Source organism: Macrobrachium nipponense, chromosome 26 (genome assembly GCF_015104395.2).
Source record: "Macrobrachium nipponense isolate FS-2020 chromosome 26, ASM1510439v2, whole genome shotgun sequence".
Classification (NCBI taxonomy): Eukaryota; Metazoa; Arthropoda; class Malacostraca; order Decapoda; family Palaemonidae; genus Macrobrachium; species Macrobrachium nipponense.
The window spans coordinates 34,708,166-34,714,220 of record NC_087215.1 but is presented as its reverse complement, the minus strand read 5'-3'; positions in this window follow the sequence as shown (position 1 = coordinate 34,714,220).

Sequence of the window (6,055 nt, the reverse complement as noted above, 5' to 3'; positions counted from 1 at the left end):
GAAAGCCTGACCCTCAAAAACAGGGTTGAAGGCTGGGGAAACAGCGTAGGAGGTCGAGGGCTGGTTCTGGGACGTTAACAGGAGGATGGGCTGGCTCTGGTTCTTTGAAGTCGATGGTTGCACGGTTTGTGAAACCGGGACTGCTTGAACAAATTGTTGCTGCCGTGGAGCCTGGAAAGTTGAAAACTTTTTAGGCTTCTTTAGTTTCTTTGAACCAGAGTGGGTACTTTCTGGCTTCCTCTTACCAGTAAGTCCCCAGCGGACCCTAAGGCTCTGGTTGAGCCTGGTCGCTTTGTGGTGGATCTCATTTACAGCAGACTCAGGAAAGAGGTCAGCTCCCCAGATAGAAGACAAGAGCAGTTTATTAGGCTCATGCCTTATGGTGGCTTCCTGCAGGACATGCTTCCTGCAGTTTCGCTTTGCTACAACGAAATCATACAGATCGGACTGTACGGTCTGCATTTGGGCCTTTGCCAGAAGTTTGAACAGAGGTTCCGTACCATACGTAATGGCGGCAACCTCTGTCATGACTAAGGCATTAAGAGTCCTCCCCAACCTGGTCCTGGCGTCGAACTCCACTTGGATCAGATTATCCGGTAGTCTAGGAAGTCTCTCCCCGAACTGTTCAATAGCACAGTCCGGTTTGAGCTTCCCAACCATGAAGGAAGCTGGAAGGTCAGCCCAGAGATCCTCAGAGCTTGGGAAGAGCGGAGACGTTGGATCCGACTCTCTCAGCTGGGGAAGAGGCTCGTCTTTCATGGCAGCTTGGATCGTTACCTCTGCCAATTTTGTGGTGAAGGGGAGTGGAGTGTCCTCCTCCGTCACAAAAATGGTGAATGGGCTTTTGAAGGCCTGAAGTTTGGTGTTAGAACAGTCCCATTCTTCAAGGCACCTGACCCATTCTCTCTGGGCTTGTTCCCGACTGTATATTACAGTCTCCTTCGGGATCTTGTCCTCTCTCCTCAGAGCCGACTCCGTCAATCGAGCATACCCCATGAAAGGTGATTGAAGATTGGCGGGGTGGAACTCGAAGTCCTCAATGCAACGAGTTCCACAGTCCGGAATGGAGATCATTCCATCCTTGAAGGGTGCGAAGGCTGCGACCCTCCAAGGGTTGCTCATGGTGAATGGGGGAAGAGAGTCATAATCTGGCATTGTGGCCATTCCCGTGCCTGCCAGGGGAAGAACTGCTGGGGGATTCTCCCTAAGGCCTGCCAGCAAGTTTTCCTGGTTCGTCAGTCGCTCCGAGATGTTCTGGATTGACTGACCAGATTGTGCAAACGAGGTGGAAATTTGAGCAAGCATCTGATTGAGCCTGTCATTCATCATGGCGCCCACCATGTTTCCCACCTGTTGCATTACCCCTGCTGTAAAGGTAACAGGATCGAAGGAATCAGAGGTACTGGTCGAAGCAGGGGTCTTCGGACGTGCTCCGGTGGACGTTGAAGGTACCGGCTCGGAGGGAGCACGGGCCTTCTCCTTAGAGGACTTGCCTCTAGACCCTTTGGAATGCGAAGACGAGGATGACTTCGCTTTCTCTGCTCCGGGGTGGTGAGCTGGAGACTTATGAGTGGTTGAGGATGAAGTCTTCTTAGAAGATGTCCTATCAAGGGTCTTTTGCTCACGTTTCCCTTTCACATTGATGTCCAGGGTGGCAACATCCTCGGCAATCCCCGGGGCTCCCTCCTTCGCCAATGCCTGCGACACTTGTTGTTGGATGGCAGCAATATACGGAGCTGCCGCTGCAGGGTCGACGTACCCGGTCGACTTGCCGCCTGGGAGGTTGCGGACAGCCATACTCTTGTCTAAAATGTATGGCTGCCCCTTGGATACGTTCTCTCCAAAACCTCCTACCCAGGCTTTCAGGGTAGCCGACGCGGCGTCCTTCACGGCGGTAGCCTGAAATAAAGGGTCATTGTAATCCTTACAACGAAGCCCCGGAGATATATCATTAACAACTATGACTAAGTCATATTAATATATTTACACAGGTTTATCTGACAGTATATACCAAAAACAGAGACAATACCTACGCCGGTATATACTTACTCCGGTAGAAAACTGTTCCACTAGATCATAACAAATGGAGCAGGCTTCATGGTGCCACACAATCATATCGTTGTGGCGGACAGAGCAGGGAGCGTGGGTCCGGCAGACCTCATGACCGCAAGGGTCCTGCAGGATGGCGTTACACCCTGCCTCCTGACAGTTGGTAGCCTGTAAGTGAACAGATACATAAGTATCAGCAGTTACTAACAGGGCTAACCTGTTGAGAGATATGAAGCTCCGCTGCATGCCGGAGTGAAAATTATTTTGGGTATAATCCTCTTCTGTACTCCGTGAGAAAAAGTCCATAGGACATCGTAAACTGGCTTGAAAACTCCGGTACACCGGAGCGAAGATTTCCGTCAAACCAGATACCTGCTCATACACAGATAGTACACCGAGGTGAGGGTACAAACACAGCGGAGAACATGAGAAGATTACCCATAAAACTTAAAGTAAATAAAACAAAAACAAAATAAGCAAAGCAGGCAGAGCGTAGCTCCACCGTAAAACTCTTCCGCCACCCAACGGAGCACACGGATGGTGAGCGGGTGCTCCGCCAGAGAAGCGAAAGAGACAACAACAAACATGATACAGGGGAAGCATGTTGAAGCTGCTCCGTTACCCCCCCCAAGGAGCTGGCGGAGCCAGCGAACTGCTGTAACGGTGGGGAGGGAAGAGGAGAGCTATACAGAGAGTGCCGGAGAAGACCAAATCCGTGACTCCCATATCCTCCCTGGGAAGGGAGGAAGAGGGGAGGGGTGCTCGGATGGTAGCCATAGCGACCGTGAGCGAGCGAGGACTATCTCCCCCCCACGAGGGAGGAGAGAGAGGGGGGGAGGCCCTGAGAGAAGGACCGAGGCGATCAGCTGGCCCGTCGCGATCGTAGGTGAACCACGAAGCGAACGGGACATACTAAACATAGCCTAGGCTAAAACTAACCGCCTCAAACATGCAACCCATAATAAATACATCGTAATAAAAATGAAAGGAAGGAAATCACGAGTGGGAGAAATAGAAAGGTCGTCCAGGAGAAGTTAGGCTAGCCTCCCCGAAGGAAAACAGACTAACAACTCGGGAGCTGGCCTCTGCCGATACGTAAAACGGAGGGCGACGGCCAGGATGGCTGGACTAAAGAGCAATGTAGCGATAAAATGGTGAAAAAGCCCACACGCCTAACAGACCTAGACAAAGGGACATGCATGCATGAACACTGAGCTAAGACATAGGCAAAGGATTTCCGAATAGTACGATGTAAAGCAATAGAATGGAAGTAGCACCTTCCGCACCACGTTCAATATAAAACATGATATAGGCATATACACAGCATGAAATAGCCACTACGGTATAGAAGACCGAAGGGGCTAAATGAAACACGAGGCGAGCCTGGCGCCAAACCAGGATGCCTATTATTGAACCTAAAAAACGGTTAAAACAAATCCTGGCTGGCTAAAACAAGTGTATAACCTTTCGGGGTACTTAACTTAGCTGCGGCGATTGCTTGGAGTTCCATCGTAAGCGAAAGATAAATCCAAAATTACACAAAACACAGAGCAAAAGAGAACACGTGTGTGTGGAAGGTCGCTAACGTAAAGGATGGCCACGAGAGGCGCTGCGGTCGGCGTGGGAGGGTGTGTAGTAGTAGTTGCTGGCGCCGGCCGTGTGCCAGCTCTCTCAGGGAGGGGGATTTTGATGAAGGAGAATTCTAAATGACAAGAGGTTCGTGGTAGTGGTTTCACTCGCCCCAGCACCATACCAACACCCTCTTTTTATTTAGGGTGAGCGAGTCAGTTACTCTGACATCCTCCTATTTTTGTTTTTTCTCTGGTAATGTTAGTATCATTTACCTAGAAATAATGAACTTAAGGGATTATTTCACGAAGGGACACGAACTGACCCAGAAATACAATAATAATAACTAAAAATAATAATAATAATACTAATAATGAACTAAGGAACCTCCGTAACGAGGCTAATATTGACAATCAAAAGCCACAGTAGTGTTAAAATATATTATTGTACAATGGTAAAAAATACAAGGAGAGACTTTCGGATACTGCTCCGTATCCCTCTTCAGTCCTACTGACGGTCAAACAATGGAGGGAGCGTTACAACAGTGGAATATATATATATATATATATATATATATATTATATATATATATATATATATATATATATGATATATATTATATATATATAGATAACTGGTTCATTCGTTCCAGGACACAACATCAATTGGAATGGTGCCTCTGTCATTTTTAAGAGTGGGGATGTTGGTGTTTGTCGCCTAGTGGAAGGAGCTGCTATTAGAAAGGGGTGTGCTTTTGAAGGGAACAAAACCTTCACTGATGAAGATAGTTTTACCAATTCTTTAATAATTGACCACTTTGTCAACGATTTTAGGACTCATATGTCTGGTGATTGTGAGACCCCTGATGTTGCTCCCACCTCTCTTTTATCCCAGATGACTGAGGTTACTACAGCTTCAAGTCATGGCACCAATGGAGTGTCTGCTCAGCTGGAATCACCTGAACGACCACTTCGCCGTTCCAGTTTTTCTTGCCAACAGAAACAACTGAACGGGGATTCCCTGACCAACACTAAGATCCATCCGCCTTGAACCAGTTGATATATTATATATATATATATATATATATATATATATATATATATATATTTTTTTTTTCTTTTTTTTCACTGTTGTAACGCTCCCTCCATTGTTTGACCGTCAGTAGGACTGAAGAGGGATACGGAGCAGTATCCGAAAGTCTCTCCTTGTATTTTTTACCATTGTACAATAATATATTTTTAACACTACTGTGGCTTTTGATTGTCAATAATAATAATAATAATAATAATAATAATAATAATAAATAATAATAATAAGTAAGTAATAATAATAATAATAATAATAATAATAATAATAATAATAATAATAATGATGAAAGCAATAGCATCTCAGACCACTACTTATACATACGGGGCATTTTATTTACCCCCATTATCATCAGCAAGCTATAAAAAACATACCTCTCATCATGAGTAACAGGCTTCCATAGAAGTCCATTCACCTTACACTTTCCTGTTGAGCAAAAATATTCCTCTGCCCAAGCATTCATCCATTCACACAATTTGTCAATTACATCACCACAAAAAGAAAAAATAAATAACAAAATGCATCACATAAGCAGGTGAAATCAGTTATGAACCGCCAACCTTCATCAGCAGTAGGTTCAATGTCTTCCAAACACTCGTCACTGTCATCCTCTAAGGAACTATCACTATAATCATCTGATAGATTTGGCAGGTATTCAGACCCTGACTCTGAAACACTATCATCCGACATACTAAAAAAAAAAAAAAAAAAAAAAAACATAAGGGGAAAAGGTTTATAATTACGTAAATCTATGTGGTTTACGGACAAAATCATGATCATCCGGGACGTCCCGCGAAATCGGGACGTCTGGCAACCCTAATCACGGTCTTTTATTGCTGGATGATAAAAGACGTACATGAGTACGTCCCAGTGGCAAAGGGGTTAATGTAAGGCTCCTAAATTTTTCCCATATCCTTTGTATGGGAGTATTATTAATTATCAGATATATATTTCCTCCATGAAATGATTCTTCCTTGAATTACTTCCTTTTTAATTTTTGCAGATATTTTGTTATACAGAGGTTTCAATGTATCAATTTCTATCAATAATTTAGTAATTTTGTGCAAAGTTCCTCCTAATATTGGTAATGTTTTATTTATTTTACTGAACTTTCTGTTCAAATGATCTAAGTGCCTTCCAATTTGGTGTTTTATTTTTATTAGTTCTGTTAGTTTGTCTAACAACCAAGGAACTTTGTGTTCTGTTGGATGAGACTTTGATTTTGTTATAGATTGTAATGGGGGACTATATATGTGTCTTTGATTTTGTATTACTTTATCAACAACATTTTTTATGAAATCAACAAGAAACCTACTTGGTTCATTATGATCTTGTAAATATTCAAATGGTG